This window comes from Ctenopharyngodon idella, chromosome 9, assembly GCF_019924925.1.
Source record: "Ctenopharyngodon idella isolate HZGC_01 chromosome 9, HZGC01, whole genome shotgun sequence".
Taxonomy (NCBI): Eukaryota; Metazoa; Chordata; class Actinopteri; order Cypriniformes; family Xenocyprididae; genus Ctenopharyngodon; species Ctenopharyngodon idella.
In genome coordinates, this window is record NC_067228.1 from 3,755,672 (window position 1) to 3,779,334 (window position 23,663).

The 23,663-nt window shown below is 36.8% G+C and overlaps 1 protein-coding gene across 5 annotated transcripts in view; it reads right to left on the reverse strand.

Moving 5' to 3' along the window:
* The window catches only part of cobll1b (cordon-bleu WH2 repeat protein-like 1b), a 74,721-nt gene that overhangs the window by 33,880 nt on the left and 17,178 nt on the right, over positions 1-23,663 (reverse strand). Inside the window, exon 1 of one of the 5 annotated variants that reach the window (XM_051905153.1) lies at positions 11,444-11,593. The exons of the other annotated variants lie outside the window; for them this stretch is intronic. The gene's annotated coding sequence lies outside the window, so the exon portion shown is untranslated. Of the gene's footprint in view, positions 1-11,443; positions 11,594-23,663 lie in introns of those variants that run through there. 5 annotated transcript variants of the gene reach the window in all.

Genomic DNA, 23,663 nt, shown 5'->3' on the forward strand with positions numbered 1-23,663 from the left:
CTTTAAGGCATGTAAAAAATTCACAGGAAAAACGTTTAAATATGTCATTTTGGTAATCAAAGATGAGTTTTAAGAAATAAAATTATTGACTACAGGCGGACAGTTATAGGTGCGATACGCAATTTCTGAGAAACACTGTTGATATTTGAAATCAACCCAAAAAAACACACCCCTCCCTTCATCGCTCCACCCCAAAATGCACGAACATGCAATGCAAAAGTAGATGTCTCTTTATCATAGCTGAAGCAAAGCAAAATAAAACAGTACACAAGAGTATATACAAGAAAGAGTTCGCAGTTAGTCGCCAGACACTAATGCTCGGTCAAAACACTGTCCTGTTAAAAACATTATATTTAGAGAAAACTGACCATGAAATTAAACGTGTAAATACTAATGCATGCTATAGTGCAATACTAAGAATACAATGACTACATCATGATTTGTGATCGGACACATTTTGCAACACAATGACACATAAAATAATGCAACTAGTTTTTGTTTACATGCATGCAATTGTGTGCAGTATGTTTCAGGCCTTTAAACGAGCCCTTTTTGGCTGCTGTGACTTTTAAGACTTCTGCGTAAATACCGTATTTGCATGCGAAATAAGTATTCAAACAAGGCCTGCAGGTCTGCTGTCACATCCAAAATAGTTTTTAACCCCATCCTCATTCAGCAACAGAACACTGTCAGAAAAAGATGTGCAAAAATGTTTAAATTAGGAGTACAACAGCTTGTCACCAGGGCGATACCCTTAAAATGACATACCTTATCTACCCCTAAAAGGTAGTACCTTGGAGTAGTAATATATACCCTTAAGGTACTAATATGAAACTTTTAGGGGTCAATAAGGTACAAAGTTGTCATTTTAAGGGTACAGCTATTGTACCCCTAAAGGTACAATTTTATGCACACTTTTTCTGACATTACATGTTTGCAAAGCCTACATATATCATATACATATAATGCACGCTGAGACATGCCACTGTAGAGCTAGGAATAGTACAAGGTTTGACAAACTTTTCCTCATTTTAAACTTAATTATTTCCTCTATTGTTTAAGAATAATATTATCTATCCTTCTTCCTCTGCATTTCCTCACCACGACTGGACAGACCAAAAAAGAACAATGACATGTAAATGTGGTCATGTGTGAAGTTTCGGATTTCAAAACAGGATTTTTTTCACATCTTTTTGGACTGGGAGGACATCTGGGATGACCTCTTACCTCAAAAGATCAAGGAACATTTAATTCCTCATGATATGACCCCTTAAAATCTTATTAGGCCAAGCACTATACAACGCTGTCCAAAAACTTTGTTGCTCAATGTGGTAATTTTTAGGTTACAGGGCATTGAACACCTCAGGCTGTATTACACCATATGAAGCAGAAGGGTTTTGTATGAATGTCAAATTAATCCAAATATGATGACTCCAGAGGGATGAGAAAATGACCGAACGTTCTGTTCTGCAATAACAATAATGCTGGGCATCAGAAACACAATAAATCCCAAGCAACCATCTGCTGAAACACTAACACAGTTCACAAATGTCTCTCAGCAGCAGACAATATTTCATATCAATTACCTGATTTTTATTTGACTTACAAGATTCCCTGTGGATGGTCAGGAATAGTCCAGGCCTGAGGAACAGACCGTAAACATTACGCAGGAAGTTGGGAAAGCCCCTGAAATGTGTGCATTAGCATAGCGTGTTATGTTTGAGTGGGTAGGGCAGGCCAAAGTAAACACGAGGGTATCTGACATGGTAAGCAGACACATTCAAAACAGACGTTTCAAATAGCAAATGTCCCATTAGTGTCTACCAAAGTGCTCATCAACATATATTAGAAGATTTATTTGCACAAATGCCACAAAAGGTTTTCTTTCTTTAAAGGTGCCATGGCTCATCCAATCAGAATTCAGAGTCAGAATGATCAGTTTTCATTGAATTTGATGATGAAAACACCAAAATAACAAAACACAGCATTAGCGTTCATAGAAAAGGTAATAACAGAATGCATTAAGACAAAAACGAATCATCCAAAATGGTAGTTTTCTCTCTTCTTCCCATACGTATCTGTTTCGACCAGAAAGGACTTATTAGCAGTGAACTGAGAGTAATATTATGAATATCAAATTACTTTTAATGGGATCATTTCAAACTATTTCAAACAGCAAGTAGAGCCACGAGCTTTGAAGGGTCAAATCAGTCAGTAAACTCACATGCAGACACCTGCACAAACATCGACCGAGACGCTGCATGCACAACACTGACATTTCAAGGTTTCTCAATTGTCTATCTCTTTAACCATAACAGCTTTATCAAACCTCTCTGTGATTCCTGAATACTGCAATGCATAGTCTCCCAGTTAAACATTATCACCCAGTGAGTGATATATTTAAAGCTAGATATAGTACATCCAACTTCACCTGTACATAAACCAATACTATATATAGCAAATCTTGACTGCATGGTTTAATTTGGATTTGTCTGTGTGTGTTTTTTTGACTCTTATAGATGGAGTTCCCATTGACATGCATTATACGACTGACAGACCGCAACGGTTGGAGTTAAAAATCATCATTTGTGTTCTACTGAAGAAACAAAGTCACCTACATCTTGGAGGCCCTGGGGGTAAGCAGATAAACATCAAATTTTCATTTTTGGTTGAACTATCCCTTTAAAATTGATCGAGAAAACATGTCTACACTCTACAGTACTTTGGCACAAATTCATCTGTCACTTGAACAAAACTACACAATGTGAAAGTAAATTCAGCTCAGACAATACTAATTATGGGTGAGGATAAACATGGTTACAGTGAATTACTAGTTACAGAGAGCATAAAACTACTGAAAATCTTTTCTTTTTTTTTTTTGAGATTTAAATGCTAAACACTTGTTGTTGTGACTCTGCAGTGTATGGTAACATTTAATATTACTTTTGTATACTTTATGTTAAATGTAAAGTCTGAGTCCTGAACCAAAACCTGTTGAGAACCGGTGCTCATCTTACCTTTCTAAATATGTTCCCAAATCGGAATATTCCAGATATGTGATGCATTTATTCCAGTCAAAGGAACTTAAACTGTACATTAGTGAGATGAAAGGGACACACATGGCAGCAGCTTTGCTGTCAGCTAAATTTGAATGACAAAGAGTTCATGGAAGCATCTGACAGCAAGCATTGTTTGACTTGTTTTGTTGACATGTAAACATGCGACTGGGCTGCAAAGACAAAAGCTGAACTGTTGACTGACTGCTTTTGATGCTGTTTTGGGGGGGAAAAAATCTGTGAAATGGACTTAAGCAGAGCTGTGAATCTATAAGCATTAGCAAATGATAGATGTCTGGGCCTGGATATGATTAAGAAGCTGATCACAGTGAGTTGATCTGGAGACTTTTTGACTCTCACAACAGTGAATGACACACTGGCGTGTCAGAGCTTGACTGGAGGGAGGCCTTTTCCTGTGACACATCGCTTGAGATCTAAAGTCATTCATCATCAGCACAGATAGCTATCATTAAACACGACAACATATCCCCAATAAACTAGAGCTCTCACACAAATACATGAACGCTTTGCTCACACATGCAGCAGCAAAAAAGACAAATCTTTTTGTGTAACCAACTTAAAAATCGGCTTTTTTGTAATTTGAACAGAAAAACATCACATGACATCTGATTTTTTTTTTTGCAAACTTGATGCAAACCACATTTGTATGTGCTTTAAAATCCAATTACAAGCTGATTTTCAACAAGCAAATTGGATTTTAAGTTGTTGTTTTTTTTGTTATGTAGTAGAATACAACTCAAAAGAATACCATTCAAAAGTTCAGGATCGGTAAGATTAATTAATGATTAATCAATTCTGACATTATATCTTACAATTCTGACTTTATAACTTGCAATTCTGAGTTTATAACTTGCAATTCTGAGTTTATATCTCACAATTCTGACTTTATATCTCACAATTCTGAGTTTATAACTTGCAATTCTGACTTAATAACTTGCAATTCTGAGTTTATATCTCGCAATTCTGAGTTTATATCTCGCAATTCTGACTTTATATCTCGCAATTCTGACTTTATATCTCGCAATTCTGACTTTATATCTCGCAATTCTGACTTTATATCTCGCAATTCTGAGTTTATAACTCGCAATTCTGAGTTTATATCTCGCAATTCTGAGTTTATAACTCGCAATTCTGACTTTATATCTCGCAATTCTGAGTTTATAACTCGCAATTCTGACTTTATATCTCGCAATTCTAACTTTATATCTCGCAATTCTGACTTTATATCTCGCAATTCTGACTGTATATCTCGCAATTCTGAGTTTATAACTCGCAATTCTGAGTTTATATCTCGCAATTCTGAGTTTATATCTCGCAATTCTGAGTTTATATCTCGCAATTCTGAGTTTATAACTCGCAATTCTGAGTTTATATCTCGCAATTCTGAGTTTATAACTTGCAATTCTGAGTTTATATCTCGCAATTCTGAGTTTATAACTTGCAATTCTGACTTTATATCTCGCAATTCTAACCTTATATCTCGCAATTCTGAGTTTATAACTCGCAATTCTGACTTTATATCTCGCAATTCTAACTTTATATCTCGCAATTCTGACTTTATATCTCGCAATTCTGACTGTATATCTCGCAATTCTGAGTTTATAACTCGCAATTCTGAGTTTATATCTCGCAATTCTGAGTTTATATCTCGCAATTCTGACTTTATATCTCGCAATTCTGAGTTTATATCTCGCAATTCTGAGTTTATAACTTGCAATTCTGAGTTTATATCTCGCAATTCTGAGTTTATAACTTGCAATTCTGACTTTATATCTTGCAATTCTGACTTTATATCTCGCAATTCTGACCTTATATCTCGCAATTCTGAGTTTATAACTGGCAATTCTGACTGTATATCTCACAATTCTGACCTTATATCTCGCAATTCTGAGTTTATAACTCGCAATTCTGACCTTATATCTCGCAATTCTGACCTTATATCTTGCAATTCTGAGTTTATAACTCGCAATTCTGACTGTATATCTCGCAATTCTGACCTTATATCTCGCAATTCTGAGTTTATAACTCGCAATTCTGACTTTATATCTCGCAATTCTGACTTTATATCTCGCAATTCTGAGTTTATAACTCGCAATTCTGACTTTATATCTCGCAATTCTGACTTTATATCTCGCAATTCTGAGTTTATAACTCGCAATTCTGACTTTATATCTCGCAATTCTGACTTTAAATTATGCAATTCTGACCATATAGCTTGCAATTCTGACTTTAAATCACGCTATTCTGACTTTATATCATGCAATTCTGACTTTATATCACGCAATTCTGACTATAAATCACGCAATTCTGACTTTATAACTCGCAATTCTGACTTTATAACTCGCAATTCTGACTTTATAACTCGCAATTCTGACTTTAAATCACGCTATTCTGAATTTATATCTCGCAATTCTGACTTTATAACTCGCAATTCTGACTTTATAACTCGCAATTTTGACTTTATATCTCACAATTCTGACTTTATAACTCGCAATTCTGACTTTATAACTCGCAATTCTGACTTTATATCTCGCAATTCTGACTTTATAACTCGCAATTCTGACTTTATATCTCGCAATTCTGACTTTATAACTCGCAATTCTGACTTTATATCTCGCAATTCTGACTTTAAATTATGCAATTCTGACTTTATAGCTTGCAATTTTGACTTTATAACTCACAATTCTGAGTTTATATCTCGCAATTCTGACTTTATAACTCGCAATTCTGACTTTATAACTCGCAATTCTGACTTTATATCTCGCAATTCTGTTTTATAACTCGCAATTCTGACTTTATAACTCACAATTCTGAGAAAAATGTCAGAACTGTGAGATATAAACTTGCAACTGCGAGAAAAAAAGTCAGAATTGTGAGATAAAGAGTCGCAATTACCCTTTTTATTTTTAATTTATGGAGGAAACAATCTTCATTAGTTTTCTACTTGTAATATATTCCTGTGATGCAAAGCTGAATTTTCAGCATCATTGCTCAAGTCTTCAGTGTCACATGATCCTTCAGAAATCATTCTAATATGCTGATTTGCTGCTCAAGAAACATCAATGTTGAAAACAGTTGTGCTGCTTAATATTTTTGTGGAAACCATGACAATTTTTTGTGTGAACACAGCCTTATAAACTGCTGGAGAAAGCAACTGTATTCAATTAAGTCGGGTTAACATCATGATGTCATTAAAAAATGACTTGATGACCAGCAGAGTGAAGCAACATGACTAATGTCTGAACACTTAATGTAATTCATTAATAAGCCGAACCCACAATGTCTCAATGTATAAACTCAAGAGTCATTCGGTCACTGCAGATCACACCTCAACTCTGTTATATTCAAAACACCTGTTGTGGGGGAAAAAAATCTGAAAAACATGTGCAGCTATTTTCTCAAAACAAGGGTGAGGCAAAACTTTAAAGCAAGCAGCCGTGCGTTCACCCTACAGGACGCGAAGATCCTGATGCTGGGTAATCTGCATTATCACAGTAACGACTCAACATGCACAACAACACATTTAGGCTATCTCAGATCAAAGACATCAGTAAACTCAGGTCTTGAGGCTCATTACTGGAATATTTGAAATACCAGCACAGACCTCATCCCCCCTACTGATCTGGCTCATAATGTGAACATTTTTCCCCAAATTGAAGTATGGAGATTATGAAAACTCTCTTATATTTGAGATTTTTCTTGTCTAGATTCCAGTTCTGCTTGTACATCTACTAACTTCATGAGGTGCATCCTGGGATGCTTTTTAAATTATATGTATGACAATATATAGATTAAAATGCTGTTTACCAATGAACGTTTAGCAACTACACATCTATTTTCTTCTGGCATTCTAGAAAAGAGCTGTTTCATATTAGTACTTCATTAAAATTGAGCTAAAAATATCCAAAAAGTACTGTGGTGCTGGAAAAACAAAAACTGTTTACAATATATTATTTAAGATTTGGTCTTCTTTCCATCAGGATAAATGGATCAAACTCAGGATTTGTGTAAAAAATAGCTAGTTTTAGCTTTTAATACACAAAATGCGTTGACAAATATAAGACCAAATACATCCCAGTCTCAGCAACACCACTGCAATACTGTGTCTATATGAAAGTATATGCAATTAAAAATGCTGACAAAATATGTCTTGGCATTTTTTTTTTAAAATCTGATCAGTTCAAAATATGATTTACTTTTATATGCTATATTTCTCATTCTTCATAATACAATGCTAAACAGGTCATTATAGCAGCAGAGCTGCTCACATTCATCACTTAAGAACCTGTAAGTGCAGTTTTACGGTTGTGTAACGTCACAGTAACTTAATCAGCGTGATATTTACACACAGCACGTCTTTGCATCTAAAAATGTAAGATGCAGGCAATGGAAAATGCAAAATGTTGAGATGCATTTCTTAAAAATTAAACTAATTTGAGTGCTGCGTTTGATGCTGTAAAAAATGTGAGAAGCATTGCGAACAGCATAATCGAATTAAAAACGATGGAGAAATAAAACTACTCATTTACAAATGTTGATTAATCATATAAGTTTTTACTTCCAGAACACAGCTGTTACACACTATAGGGCAGATTCCATCACCAGTCGTGGGTGGGGCCTGTTATATAGTGATGTCATAATGTGTAGATATTGCAAACGACTCATTTTGAGACACTGTTTATGATTCATGGGAAATAAAAAAAAGAAGTGGGTGGATTTTTACCATTATAGGGTGGTTGTGTACACACATTTATGTTAAAACACCATATAAAAGTGAATTTTGCATAATAGGTCCCCTTTAAAGAACTTAATGGGCAAGAAAGCTATCAAGTTTCCTAAATACAGAAACTTGTGTGTATGACTTTTAACAGTGTCATTGGTTTTAAGGGGACCTATTATGCAAAACTCACTTTTGCATGGTGTTTGGATATAAATGTGTGTTGGCAGTGTGTGTACACAACCACCCTATAGTGATAAAAACCCAACCACTCCTTTTTTTTAATCCCCATAAATCATAAGCAGTGTCTCAGAACAAGCCGTTTGCAGGTTCCTGGCATTGTGACGTCACAGGCCCTGCTCACAAATGTTGACAGACACTGCCATTTTAACATAGAACCGCCCTGAGTGAGTTCACAGCGAGTTTACATAGTCCGCCATTGCTACACCGACAAGAACGTCTCCCAAGCGTTTTAGGTTTTCTGTAGCTGGATGGATTAATCCACATAGCTCTCTACATTTACTCCCAAAATCTGAGCCTCTGAAGACGAGGTGGAACAATTTTGTTTTCGAAGAAAATGCTCCCTCAACTCTAATTCGACTCAACTCAACTCAAATTTGTTTATAATCTGCACGAATCATTTCACACCGGACTGCTTTGTGAACGAATGTCAAAACAAAGGGACAATACAAAACAGAAGTTGTGCTAAAAATTTGTTACTCAAGGATAGATCAGTAAACTGTTCGTGATCCAGCTTACAGCCTCCAGAGTGATACTGGATACGGCAGTAATGAAGGTGAGAGCACTTTATTACAGTTCATCGGAGTTGATTTACGGATATAAAGTTTACCAATTTATTAAGCACCACTCGAAAAGGCATAAGGTCTTTATATATTTGTTTACTGTTAGTTGTAACGAGTGTTTCTGTGTAATTCGCTGTGTATGTTGATGATAATGCAAGGGAGAGAGAGAGAGTTTATGGATAATATTTTAATGCACACTTGCACTGTTTTATTAAGCTCTTACAGAGATTTTCGAGAGTGAAAATGGACGCTTCCTATTTTGTGTGAAGTACAGTAAACGTCATAAAACTCATCGGTAAAGTCAAAATGGGTTCGGTACAACAGGCTTGTACTAATATAGTGGATAAAAACAAGAAGACAATATAAGTTATAACCGTAATTAAACTAAACTATACCTGTTCTATCTCCATGCAGCAGCTCATTTGCATTTAAAGGGCACACACTAAAATGGCACATTATTGTTCACCCCCAAAAAGTGGCAATTTTAACATGCTGTAAAAAATGATCTGTGCGGTATTTTGAGCTAAAACTTTACATACACACTCTGAGAACATCTGAGACTTATTTTACATCTTGTAAAACGGGGCATAATAGGTCCCCTTTAAATTTATCTAAATAAACACCACTGAACTCAATTAAAAGGCAGAAAATTGTAATATAATTCATTTAAATATCGTAATACAATATTAAAAATAAATAAATAAAGTTTGTGTGATTTCTGAAGGATCATGTGACACTGAAGATTGGAGTAATGGTGCTGAAATTTCAGCTTTGCATCACAGGAATAAATTTAATTTTAAAATATATTCACATAGAAAACAGTTATTTAAAATTGTAATAATATTTCACAATATTACTGATTTCACTGTTATTTTGATTAAATAAATACAGCCTAATTAATAAATGAAAAAAATAACCCAACCCCTAGTTCACTTCAGAATTAAAATTTCCTGATAATTTACTCACCCCCCATGTCATCCAAGATGTTTGTGTTTTTCTTTCTTCAGTCGAAAAGAAATGAAGGTTTTTGAGGAAAACATTTCAGGATTTTTCTCCATATAGTGGACTTCAACAGAGTTCAACGGGTTGAAGGTCCAAATTGCAGTTTCAATGCAGCTTCAAAGGGCTCTACATGATCCCAGACAAGGAATAAGGGTCTTATCTAGCCAATCGACCGGTCATTTACTGAAAAAATGACCCACGCATTACGTAATCATGTTGGAAAGGTCACGCGTGACGTAGGTGGAAGGACCACAGTAGGGTGAAAAACTCCATCTCATTTTCTCCTCCAACTTTAAAATTGTCCAACATCGTTGTTTTACCTTTTTTTTTTTGTAAAGGGCGTTTGACTTAGTCTTTGCACGTTCACTTTGTAGACACTGGATCGGTACTTCCTCCTATGTCACGCGTGACCTTTCCAACATGATTACGTAATGCGTGGCGCATCGCAGAGCAGTGCAAGATGAGCATATGTGGTTAAAAAGTGTATAATTTTAATTTTTTTAGAAAATGACCAATCGTTTCTCTAGATAAGACCCTTATTCCTCGTCTGGGCTCGTGTAGAGCTCTTTGCATTGAAACTGCAATTTGGACCTTCAACCCGTTGAACCCCAGTGAAGTCCACTATATGGAGAAAAATCCTGGAATGTTTTCCTCAAAAACCTTAATTTCTTTTCAACTGAAGAAAGAAAGACATAAACATCTTGGATGACATGGGGGTGAGTAAATTATCAGGAAAATTATAATTCTGAAGTGAACTAATCCTTTAAATAGAAATGTCATTAACACCCATTCAAACCTGAAATAAGCATTAATCACCTTTACAGTAGTCCTTTAATCACTCTGAACTACTCATCAAGGTAAGTGTGAGAGAGAAAGAGAACACAAAAACTATTTTACTTTCACAGGTTTATGACTTCCTACCTTTCAGAACTAAAATACAGACGCAATGAGTCTTTTGTTAATATTATCAGCTAACCAGGCATTAAGTGTCTGCCGCCCATTTCCAACAACTTTATTAAAGGCTGTGTGGTCCTGTGGGCGGCTGTGCGCCAGCTACAGTAGCCTAATTAATGTTTACAATACTTACTCAGCAAAGACCACTTGCATTATTAAAGTGCTCAGGGAGAGTGCGGCTGTCTGGGGTCACCTGAAATCCTTAATACAAGTATTATACTGGGAAACAACAACATGTAGAAGAAGTTCACGCAGGCTGCTCGGATTCCACGCATTCTGCATTACTGCAGCTGCCGTGCGAGAGCGACAGATGCAGCGCTTTGTGGAATTTCATTATCCGAAGGATCAAGCTAACTGTTGACTGAGATTGTTGGGAGAATGTTTCAAAAGCGTGCATGCTTGCCGAGTAAATCTGGGACAAACAAGCGGGGGTTTCCTTGCGTCCTACTTGGGCATTGTAACAGGCTGCTGCCAGTATTGGCCCTTTGGGGAAAGGTGGGATGGTGTTGTAAGATCTGAACAATATCCAAAAGACACCTTCCTGCTGCACAGCGGACTCCATCCGGGATATTTTAGGAACAATGTAGTTTAACTTTAGGGCTTCTCTCTATAAACTTCAGACAAACTTTGCAACCCAAAAACACTTAACTATATACAAGTCCAGTTACTTACTTTCCATGTAAAATAAAACACATAACGTACAGTCGTGTGACTGGTTTCACAACTTAGTGTAAACAGGATAGAATAAACTAACACATTATGAGCTGAGTGACATGAACGTGCATGAACAAGAGCAACAAAAATGCTCTGCATTAGCGTTACCTGCCCTACAGGTACAAGACAAGGACATTCATTCATTAAACCTAGATTTTGACACCATTGTTTCTTACCTCCTGCACTGCGGCGTGAAATTCCTCTTTTTAGTCACCTCACATATCCCATTGATCCACACAGCCAGTCCGAGAACGAGTAAGACACAACTAGAGAGAGTTTCTGCCCAAAAGTGGCAGGCCTACCTTAAGGCCACGCCCCTTTATGACATCAGACTCCCCATAGGCCTGTCAGAGAAACCCCGGCTATGAAAGCGTGTGTGTGTTAAAGTGAAGCCGAGCAGCTGATCATGGCCACAGACGTGTAATCAGCTTTGTGTCTCCACTCTGTGAACTCAAGGGCTGGTGGGTAACAGAATGACATTCGTCAATGCTGTTAAGCTAATGCAATCAAGTTTTATCGCTTTCAGCTATGTTTGCTTTGCTGTTATCAAACCACGGTGCAAGCATGCACACTAGAGTACATTTATGTCAATGGAAACAGTACGCTGCAAGGACGGAGAGGTAAAAAGCACTTTTCTTTTTAAAGAGTCGTGAGAAAAAAAGTTACGAAGAATGTTTGCTGCATATGTAAGCATTCATTAAAAGGCGGGTCCCAGTTTCCTACATTTTTATATAATTTCAGCATGATCCGGCTTTTTCCACACCCTCAAAATGGACCTTACTCATTCCTATCCGTCAAATGAACTGCTAAAGCTTTTTCGACGCATGCAAACATACAAGAGTGGGAAAGCAAGCAGGCGTCTGTTAAAAGTCTCACTGCGTACCAAATTTCAAGTTTGACCTGCCTATCTATCCATCCATCCATCCATTAGAGCTGCACGATAAATCACAATTTAACATGAAAACGTGCTTAAACCAATTTGGCTTCGTGCAATTATGAAATCGCAAAGGCTTTTATTATTTTTTATGTTCAGCTTGTCAGTGAAACACGGCTCTGTGATCAGTAGTAAATGTTGCTCCATCTGAAAGCACTGCGAGTTTGAGTCGCTTATAATGTGCATTTGAAAAAGCAACATGCATCAAACATCTTTCCAAATATGAGAAGCATTTATGAACATCTTGTCCAACAACAGACATTTAATAACATGATTTTACTCCAAATTCACTTCACAACATGAGTTGAGTGTATGAAAACATTCTTCTGTGAGATGATGTGGCTTCTTACACAGAATAAGGCACACAAAATATTATTTCAAGTATTTTATACAGTGATTAATATAGAAGCTTGTTTCCGCCACTAAGTAAAAAAATAAAGAATAATATAAGGTAATTGCGACATTTTATCTCACAATTCTGACTTTTTTCCTCACAATTGCGAGTTATAAGCATCTTTTTTCCATCATAATTGGACATTATAACATGCAATTGCGAGTTTATATCTCACAAATCTGAGAAAAAAGTCAGAATTGCGAGATATAAATTTGCATTTCTGACTTTTTTTCTCGCAATTGCAAGTTTTATCATGCAATTCTGACTTTATAACTCGCAACTGTGAGTTTATTTCTCACAATTCTGAGAAAAAAAATCAGAATTGTGCAATTGTGAGATAAAAAGTCGCAATTACCTTTTTTATTTTTTATTTCATGGCGGAAAAAAGCTTCTATAAATAAAGGCTATGTCGATGAGCACTGAAGTACAGATATATTTATTATCATGATAAACCATATATTGTCATAGTCGTGTGTTTATTAGTCATTTAATCAATCGAAGCGTTTCAATCTTCTGTTTATTCAGCTACAGCAATAGTATGATGCACAGCCTTTGCCAAATCACGTGCAGTTTAATTATCTATCTAGATACACACACACGCACACACACACACAGATATATATATATATATATATACACATATCAATGACTCTGCTCTCCAGATATCCGATATCATTAACAGCATCAGCTATTAATTAAGCAAAAATATGTCAGTCGACCATTAATTCTATCAATTTAAATGTCTTATTTGTAAAAATATTAGTCCTAGAGTATGACTTCATATACTGTCGCCCATTATCACTGCAGGATCTGAAGTCATTTCATATATAAAGTCTAATGCAACGCACCCTTCATCTGTTTAACCAACTCAGAGATCACTTGTGCAACTACAAAAAGAGCAGCAGCATAATACAGAAGTATTTGCTCACATTCTTGCTCAGGCATGTCAGGGCCCAGAGGTTCAATTAAACCTGCTAGCAGAAAAACAACACTGCTCTTTTCCATCGCCTGTGATCTTGTTATTATCTGGGCTTTTCTTTGAGAGATGGACCTAATTATGTGATCCCTCAAGACACCACATCAGCCTCGACACGCTCTGGGCGGCGAGCCGAAAACAGCTGATTCAATCGGTGGCCGAATGGAAATGATTGATTAAGCATTGGTTGCTTGCTTGTACTGCGGAGAAAACACGTGACCTTTTCTGGGAATTCTGATGCAATGAAGACCTATGAAAAAAGCCTTTTATTAGACTTTTCTGAATCATTCCAATTCTTGTCATGACATCACAAACATGCTTATGAAAGATTCTTGTAATGTGTTCATGGCCCCTTGTTTCTCAAATGTGAGTGTAGCAAGTGTGGGAATTTCGGATGGAAAACTCAGCCAATGAATGTGCATTTCATCAGGTGCAGGGAGTTCATGAAGCGTCCAGATGAAGAGAGTCACTCCTGACAGACTCACAAATGGCGTAATAATGAGAACCGAATCATCTTCCCCCAACACACAGCTGTGATTCATGTGGTCATCTGTCTACCAGATTCAGCTCTTTATCATGAGACTCGTTCACAAACAGAAGCCTGCAGTGACGCCAAACCAGACTGTTGCGTAGGAAGAAGCAGATTGTTTCGCTAAATCTCCAGATTTGACTTAATGAGATAAACTGGCATGATATTCCAAACAATTTCACGTTGACCCAGCTGTCAGTTCTCGGCTCCAAATGGGCTTTCACGAGCACAATTGTGGTTATGTGATGGAGAAAAGCTGTTGCAACCAACCAAAACATAAAGGGGAGTCACTAATCTCAGAGTTTAAAGGTGAAGTGTGTCATTTCTGCACCACTAGCATCACTAAACAGAATTATGATCAAATAAAAAAAATATGTTTAAACAGGTTTCCTGTACACTCCCTCTGTCTGTCATTGATCAGCCAAACAGATTTGTCACTGGTCATCCCAAAACTCACACAACTGAGCCAAAGTTAACAGAAAAACACTTCAAATTTACTGTAGGTCTTTATTCACTGAAAATCTCGCCATGAAGTTCTGAAATCTCATTCGTGTTCGTGTTTTGTCATTGACTCCATACAGTAGGTATATTAAAATATTTAATATTATCAATATTTTACCACTTTTAATTACCAATATTAAACTCCTGGCAGATACTGATAAGTCTATAATTATTTCCATGCTGAAATATTAAAATACTTTACTATTTTGTGAAAAAAAAAAAAAAAAAAAAAAAAACAGTAAAAACTACATCAATTGTTTTCAATGCTGCAACTGAATTTAGGTATTTTACATTTACATTTACTCATTTGGCAGACGCTTTTATCCAAAGCGACTTACAAGTGAGGAATACAACAAGCGAGTCGTCATGACGAGGCAAATAGACACAAAAGGTGCTCACAATACAAGTCTTAGGTAATGCTCAGAGTATCATAAGCTACAATAGAGAGGGATTAGAGGAGGTGAAAGGATAGGTATAATTTTTTTTTTTATTATTATTAAGATGAGGTTAAGTGCTCACGAAAGAGATGAGTTTTCAGCTGTCTTTTGAATATTGCCAGGGATTCTGCATTCCGGATAAAGGCAGGAAGATCGTTCCACCAGCAAGGAACAGTGAACGAGAATGTCCTGGAGAGTGATTTCGTGCCTCTCTGTGATGGTACCACAAGCCTTCGCTCCTTTAATGAGCGTAGGCTTCTGGTAGGAGTGTAGACTCGTAAGAGTGAGTGGAAGTAGGAGGGTGCAGAGCCTGTGGCAGATCTGTAAGCAAGCGTCAACGCCTTGAATTTGATGCGAGCAGCAATTGGTAGCCAGTGAAGAGAGATGAAGAGAGGCGTGACATGGGCTCTTTTGGGCTCGTTGAAGACGAGACGTGCTGCAGCGTTCTGAATCATTTGTAGAGGCCTGATTGTGCATGATGGCAGTCCAGCCAGAAGAGCATTGCAGTAATCAAGCCTAGAAATGACCAGGGCCTGGACCAGAAGTTGTGTTGCATGTTCTGTTAGAAAGGGCCTGATTTTCTGTTAGAAAGGGCCTGAGGTATCACAACATTATAATGAACAGTATGAAAAATTTGTATTTATTTTGAGATTTACTAAAGATTACATTTAACATTGTAATTTATGTTAATGTTAAATGTAATTAAATTATAAGTGTTGTCAAAATTAACGCGTTAACACATTAAAAATATTTAATGCAATTAACACAGCATCCACTTTTTCCCCATCATCCTTTAGTGTTACATTATATCCCTATCATTCATTCAAGTGCTTTTAAACCATTCAAGCATAATAAGATGCAAAAATTTACTTAAATCTGTACTGGCGCAGCCACATTCAGTTCTCCTTCACGCTTGAATGGACAAAAACACACCCTCTTTGTCGAGTATCCTCGTAAGCACAGTCTTAAATTAGTGAAATAAAGTCTTAAATGACTTTATAATAGAGTTGTGAGGACAACGAATGTGTGTTAGATCTGCATCATGTGCGTCAGATCTTAAAGTGACAGCAGCCTAATAAACCTGCTGCTGTGATGTCTGTTAATAAAGGGTTAGTTCACCCAAAAATGAAAATTATGTCATTAATTACTCACCCTCATGTCGTTCCACACCTGTAAGACCTTTGTTCATCTTCGGAACACAAATTAAGATATTTTTGATTAAATCCACTGCCTCAGTGAGGCCTACATCACCAGCAATAACACTCCCTTTTTCAATGCCCAGAAAGGTACTAAAAACATATTTAAAACAGTTCATTTGACTACAGCGTTTCAACCTTAATATTATAAAGTGACTAGAATACTTTTTGTGCGCCAAAAATAACAAAATAGTGACTTTATTCAACAATATAGTGATGGGCGATTTCAAAACACTGCTTCATGAACCTTCGAAGCTTAACGAATCATTTGTTTCGAATCAGTGGTTGGAGCGCATATCAAACTGCCAAAGTCACGTGAACTATTGAAGTTTCAAAACACTTATGATATAACGAAGCCTCGTTTACTGAAATAATGGGATTTTGGCACTCTGAACCACTGATTCGAAACAAATGATTTGTAAAGCTTCGAAGCTTCATGAAGCAGTGTTTTGAAATCGTCCATCACTAGATATTGTGGAATAAAGTCACTAGTTTGTTATTTCTGGCGCACAAAAAGTATTCTCGTCGCTTTATAATATTAAAGTTGAACCACTGTAGTCACATGAACTGTTTTAAATATGTTTTTAGTAGCTTTCTGGGCCTTGAAAAAGGGAGTGTTATTGCTGGCAATGGAGGCCTCACCATCAAATTTTATCAAAAAGATCTTCATTTGTGTTCTGAAGATGAACGAAGGTCTTACAGGTGTGGAACAACATGAGGGTGAGTAATTAATGACAGAATTTTCATTTTTGGGTGAACTAACCCTTTGATGTTAATCAAAGAACAAAAGACAAAGAGAAAATCACTCATTGCTCTTGACTGAATACTTTTTGTAGCTTTAATAAGGATTAATCTATATTTCATTTACAATTTCTGCAGTGAAGTCTGTGAAGTGTTTGATAACTTTATTCAGTTTCTGTATATTTCCTACCTGTTAGATCAAATATTTAACATATATTGTCTTTATGTTGTTTCTGCATTAATTTGGAGATTAAATGTGAAACTATTACAATATAAAAATATATTAAAAACGTTAATGTTAGTTGCGTTTATGGAAAAAAATGTGTGATTAATTAGTTATTTTTTTGTTAATCGATTGACAGCACTATAAATGATGCTTTTTAGAGATCTTTAAGTGATTGGTAGTGATGTAAGGGCTCAGTGAATTAGTGAATAAAGACTTAAATGGATAGTTCATCCAAAAATTAAGATATCTCACCTTCATATTGTTCATAACCTGTATGAAACCTTCTTTCTTCTGTGCAACACAACAGAAGATATTTTGAAGAACACTTGACCCCATTGCCTTTTATAGTATGAAAAAAATACAATAGAAAAGAAGAAAAAACATCATGAGGTTGAGTCAATGATGACAGAAATGTCATATTTAGGTGAACATTCCCTTTAAACCTTCAGTCTGTTTCTTATGAAAAGCTAGCATTTGACTTTTGAAGACTTGCAATATAGGCAAAAATAAATAAATAAAAAATGTTGAGATTCCTAAAAAAATCCATGGAGGAAAGAAAGTCATACGGATTTGGAACAACATAAGGGTGAGTATTTAATGAGTGGATATTCATTTACTGTTTTCAAGTCAAGACAAATTTATTTGTAAGGCACTTTTCACATTACAATTAGTTTCAAAGCAGCTTTATAGAAAGTCATACTGTTATGTCTACAATGCCTTAGTGCTTTACCATAGAGCAAGTTTCAGGGCTAAGCAATATAAAATTTTAGATATATTGTATTTATAGTCTATAGCGGCATCCTCATGAAAATAATGCATTACAGCTTTAATTAAATCAGTGATAAATAAATTAGATAATTTATTTTTTTGTGAGACATTTTCATTTTTGCGATTATTTTGCAGAAAAATAGCAAATTATGCAGGATTGCAAAAAAACACAATTTGTTGATTTTGCATTGTATTTGATGATCATGAAAAACTGAAGGGACTGTATAGAGTTGTCTAGCACATAAATCTGTGCCACAGTGACTCAGACACACGTCTGAGCATTTAAAGGACTAAGAAGAAATTTAAATCTTGCACTGTTCTTCATATGAAAAGTTCAGTTTTCATTAGCACAGAGGAACTTCAGAAAGTCAGAAAGGTTAAAAGTGTCCTACTGCCTGAATTAATCAGTTATGGAAAGTGGACAAAGGGTGAGGCCCCAAAAATTCCAATCATATGCTTTAAGAGATTACTGCCTCAGTCACGCAGTATATACATGCTCAAACCTGATCCATAATCCTGAGTCTGCCGAAAAGAACTCCATCCTGTCTTAGTTTACAGAGCTTTCTGAAGTCAAAATCATTGTTTGGCGAGTGGAAAGTTTTATTCAGCACGCTCCATTGAAGCAACACATTAGAAAGACAGGAAGAGCGACTGACCTTCAGATCACAGTTTACCGTGATTCTGCAATTTCCTCACAATCACAATGAGGGAGATCAGCGGGGCCCGACCACGAAAGAGGTTTTCTTTCTCTTTTTTCATGGCTTTCCAGCACCCCAGACCTTATTGGAGCGAGATGTCGGTCGTGCCAGTTTTCCTTTGCCCTTATAAAAACAGTGGGAATGCTAAAAATGCTCACTGCTGACAGCTTCTCTCTGCAGATCTGCTGAAAAGGTGTGATGACCATGAATGAAAGCATTATGTGGGCTACACTTTAATGGTTCTTTAAAGATTCTTTACACATAATAACAGTTCTATTTAGAACCATATCGTCCTGAAGAACTGTTTTAGTGTAAAATAGTTCTTTGTGTTAGAGCTTAGAGTTCTTTATTCCCGCCTAATTGTTTTTTAAATCTGAAACTATGAAAAAATCCTCAAAGCACAATCCTCATTATTGATTTTTTGGAGCTCAACCATCCAACTACACACAACTACTCTCAACAGGTAGTTCATATCCTTATTAAAATGTCTATAAATGTTAACTCTCAAATTGTTTTTAAGTGGTAGTAGTGTTGTGAAAAGTAACGGTATTTCAATACCAAGTCAATACCTGCTGATAAGCAGCTGCTTTCAAATGCTCCAGTGCATATTTGTGTGAGCACTCTGTGATGAGCGTCAAAGGTTTCTATTTACAACATGTTTTTGCAGCGTTGAGCAGTGTAGCCAATCACTAAAATGTTTGTTGAGCATGTGAACGCAAAGGCCAATCAAAGGTCAGAATCAGCTCTATACGCCATAGTTTGTTCAGCATAAGCTCAGCAGGCTCGCAAATCATTTAGTTATAACCAACAAAGTATAAACACAAGGTAAGTAAGAGATTCAATTTGTAGTATAGACAGGTTTTTTGATTATAAAGGGAGTTTTCACTCACTTACTTGCATTACAGCTGAACTAAAGTGATATCAGCTTCATTAATTATAAAGGCAGCGCTCTTTGCCCACACTTTCTGTCTATAACCAATTCATAATTTGAATAGTTTGACTTTTCATGGTAATGTATTTTTAATACTATTATAAAAAATATGTATATAAACACTCCTGGGCAAAAAAATGGGCCAAGCCCAAAATGGCTAAACACTAAGCTTTTATAATTGTCTTATTGGTAAGGAAATTAGCAAAATTTAAGCAAATGCACTACTTAAAAAGCCATTTCTCTCTCAGAGACAAAGTTTTTGGCGGAATATGGGAAGTTGCCCGTGGAGTGATGAATCACAATGAATTCTTACTAATTTCCTGATTTGTGATTAAAATGGTTAAGACCATTAAAAGACCACTAAATATTGTTGGCTTGGCCCATTTTGTTTGCCCAGTAGTGTAAATACTAATACTATACACTAATCAGGCATAACATTATGAGCAGTGACAGGTGAAGTGAATAACACTGATTATCTCTTCATCACGGCACCTGTTAGTGGGTGGGATATATTAGGTAGCAAGTGTTAGAAGCAGAAAAAATGGGCAAGCGTAAGGGTTTGAGCGGGTTTGACAAGTGCCAAATTGTGATGGCTAGACGACTGGGTCAGAGCATCTCCAAAACTGCAGCTCTTGTGGGGTGTTCCCGGTCTGCAGTGGTCAGTTCTATCAAAAGTGGTCCAAGGTAGGAACAGTGGTGAACCGGCGACAGGGTCATGGGCGGCCAAGGCTCATTGATGCACGTGGGGAGCGACGACAGACAGACGAGCTACTGTAGCTCAAATTGCTCAAGAAGTTAATGCTGGTTCTGATGGAAAGGTGTCAGAATACACAGTGCATCACAGTTTGTTGCGTATGGGGCTGCATAGCCGCAGACGAGTCAGGGTGCCCATGCTGACCCCTGTCCACCGCTGAAAGCGGCAACAGTGGGCACGTGAGCATCAGAACTGGACCACGGAGCAATGGAAGAAGGTGGCCTGGTCTGATAAATCATGTTTTCTTTTACATCACATGGATGGCCGGGTGCGTGTGCATCGCTTACCTGGGGAACACATGGCACCAGGATGCACTATGGGAAGAAGGCAAGCCGGCAGAGGCAGTGTGATGCTTTGGGCAATGTTCTGCTGGGAAACCTTGGGTCCTGCCATCCATGTGGATGTTACTTTGACACGTACCACCTACCTAAGCATTGTTGCAGACCATGTACACCCTTTCATGGAAACGATATTCCCTGGTGGCTGTGGCCTCTTTCAGCAGGATAATGTGCCCTGCCACAAAGCAAAAATGGTTCAGGAATGGTTTGAGGAGCACAACAACGAGTTTGAGGTGTTGACTTGGCCTCCAAATTCCCCAGATCTCAATCCAATCCAGCATCTGTGGGATGTGCTGAACAAACAAGTCCAATCCATGGAGGCCCCACCTCACAACTTACAGGACTTAAAAGGATCTGCTGCTAACATCTTGGTGCCAGATACCACAGCACACCTTCAGGGGTCTAGAGGAGTCCATGCCTCGACAGGTCAGGGCTGTTTTGGCAGCAAAACGGGGACCAACACAATATTAGGAAGGTGGTCATAATGTTATGCCTGATCGGTGTATATATACTATTATAAGATTCTGTATAGCACTTTCAAAGCAAGGTTCTTTATGGAAACTTATAGAAAGGGTTCTATTTAGAATCAAAAAATCCTAATTTGGTACTGTTTAGAACCATTTTTTAAGAGTGTTGGAAATGAAGGCTCCATGCTGAATAAACACCCATTGGAAAGACAACCCACCAGTGAGGTCTCAATTGTTTCTTCTAAATAGCAATGAGATTAAATGGAGAGCAAATTTTGTTTCAAGACCCAAATTTTACATTGGACATCAAGTGGCTGGGATGTGCTTCAAAGCAAGTGGCTTTGATAGAAAAGGGTTGTTTGATGGGCAGAGGAGTATATTCCCTACGGACAAACAAAATACAGATTCAGGGCCACAGCTGGTAATATGGTAAGAGAAGGTCGCTCACCGTAAACACAAGCTGTTTAGAGAAGGTCTGGAAAGGCCATTACTTCCAAAGCATTGTGGGATGGGAAGATAGAGGAAGAGAGATGAGATTGGGGGAAGGAGAGGGAAGAAAATAACACAGCGACTCTGTGTGAATCACATCCTCTTTGCATGCCCTATTATTTTAAAACAAATGTTTTCCCTGAACTATGCTTGTACACAGACTGTCACCACGTCTACACCATTTAAACGAAGTCTCTCACATTATAATTAGTCCGTTTACACCGGAAAAAGGGGTGGATATTGTACTAGTTGAACCTGATAGAAATGTCAATTTGATAGGTTAGTTTGGTAGAAATTTGAGTATTGTTTCACAGTAATGCTACCATAAGATAAGGAATGGCTGTTATTTATAAATAATATATCATATAATGTATTTTTATATAATATTTTTTGCTATAAATTTTATTCAATATGTTTTAAAATAACTGCTAACCAATTCAACAAAATCAGCTAATGGTGTTAGCTAAAACAAGTCAACTTAATGCATATAATAATGCATAGTAATGAAATAAGTAAAAAAATTTATATAAAAATAAAATAAATTGTGTATATATATATATATATATATATATATATATTATATAACAAAATAAATAATCGTAATGCAAATAATAATGCATCTAAGCAAATAATCATGCTGTCACAGTCACCAGCACTAGCACTCCATTTCCCAGCATCCCTCCTGCTCCTCACCTGCACACATTCATTTGTTACTATGGACACTAATTATCCTCACAGCTGCACGTCATTAGTTAATCTTCCTTTGTATATATAAAGTTCCTGTTTGTGTTCAGTTCCTTGTCCGGTTACCGCCTTTTTTTGGACTTATTCTCTTCGTCTGTATCTGCCTTCCTGCCTTCCAGCATGACACATGAAAAATAATATGTTCAAAAATAAAAATAGATACATAATAAAAAATTTAAAAAGATAAAAATGTATAATTATATAATACTAAGAAAATATTTAAAAAATGAATAAAATAAATAATTGCTAAAATATAGCAAAATAAAAAACTAAATAAAATCTAAAATATAATGTAAAATTATATAGCAAAATAAACAACTAAATAAAATCTAAAATAAAATAAAATAAAATAAAGCTTACCATGCCCACTTTTGTAGCATTTTTCAAAACTGTGGTGAGAACTGGCTGGTGCTGAAACGAGGTTTCATGACTCTTTAAAGTACTGTGTCAGGTCACCATTTCATGTCCAAAGTAAAGTCAGTTGTGGTCTAACTGATCTAAGGATCATTACGAACCACTTTTGCGATAAACTACTAGACCACCTCATACAAGCCGCTCAACAACGCTATCTGAGAAACAAATGGAAACGTTCAAAACGACATCTCACCAGGAAGCCAATGAGACGTAGGCCGAAACGAAAGGAAGCCAATGAGACGTAGGCTGAAACGAAAGGTAATAGTGTTTAACGGAAACGTACAGCATTTATGGTCACCATTGAAGCAGCTCTCCCATGACGAGCGCAAGGGGGAGACGTGTTACAATGCAGACATAGTGCTCAATTTGGGATTCAGAACTCAATGGGTGATCCATATGCGACCCGCAAATGACCCCATGCTCTAAAGGTCATGCAAAGGGTCAATGTACTGCCTGATGAACTCTCACTCTACCATTTCACCCACGCATCTTTCTGGGTTCACATATGTCCCGACCTCGACATTCCCACCACAGAATCGAGATACAGAAAAGTCAAGGCCAAAACATCTCCTTCTCTACAGAGACTGGTCAAAACATCTCCCAAGTATTTAGATAAGCAAAGCAGAAGGGAAATGGTTCCGATCACAGGCTCGCAGGGATATTTTGTACCTCTTACAAGATAAGTAGACTGGAATTAAATGCTCTGCTACTTAAAGGTCCGTGAAATTCAAATCCACTAACCTTGTTGTATGCTGAGATATGCAGGAATATACAGGAGTATAAGAGAGCTCCTTATTAGCAGAAGAGCCAACATTTACATAAAAGTAAAAAGAGGGAAGTATTTCCCCTGGAGTCATAA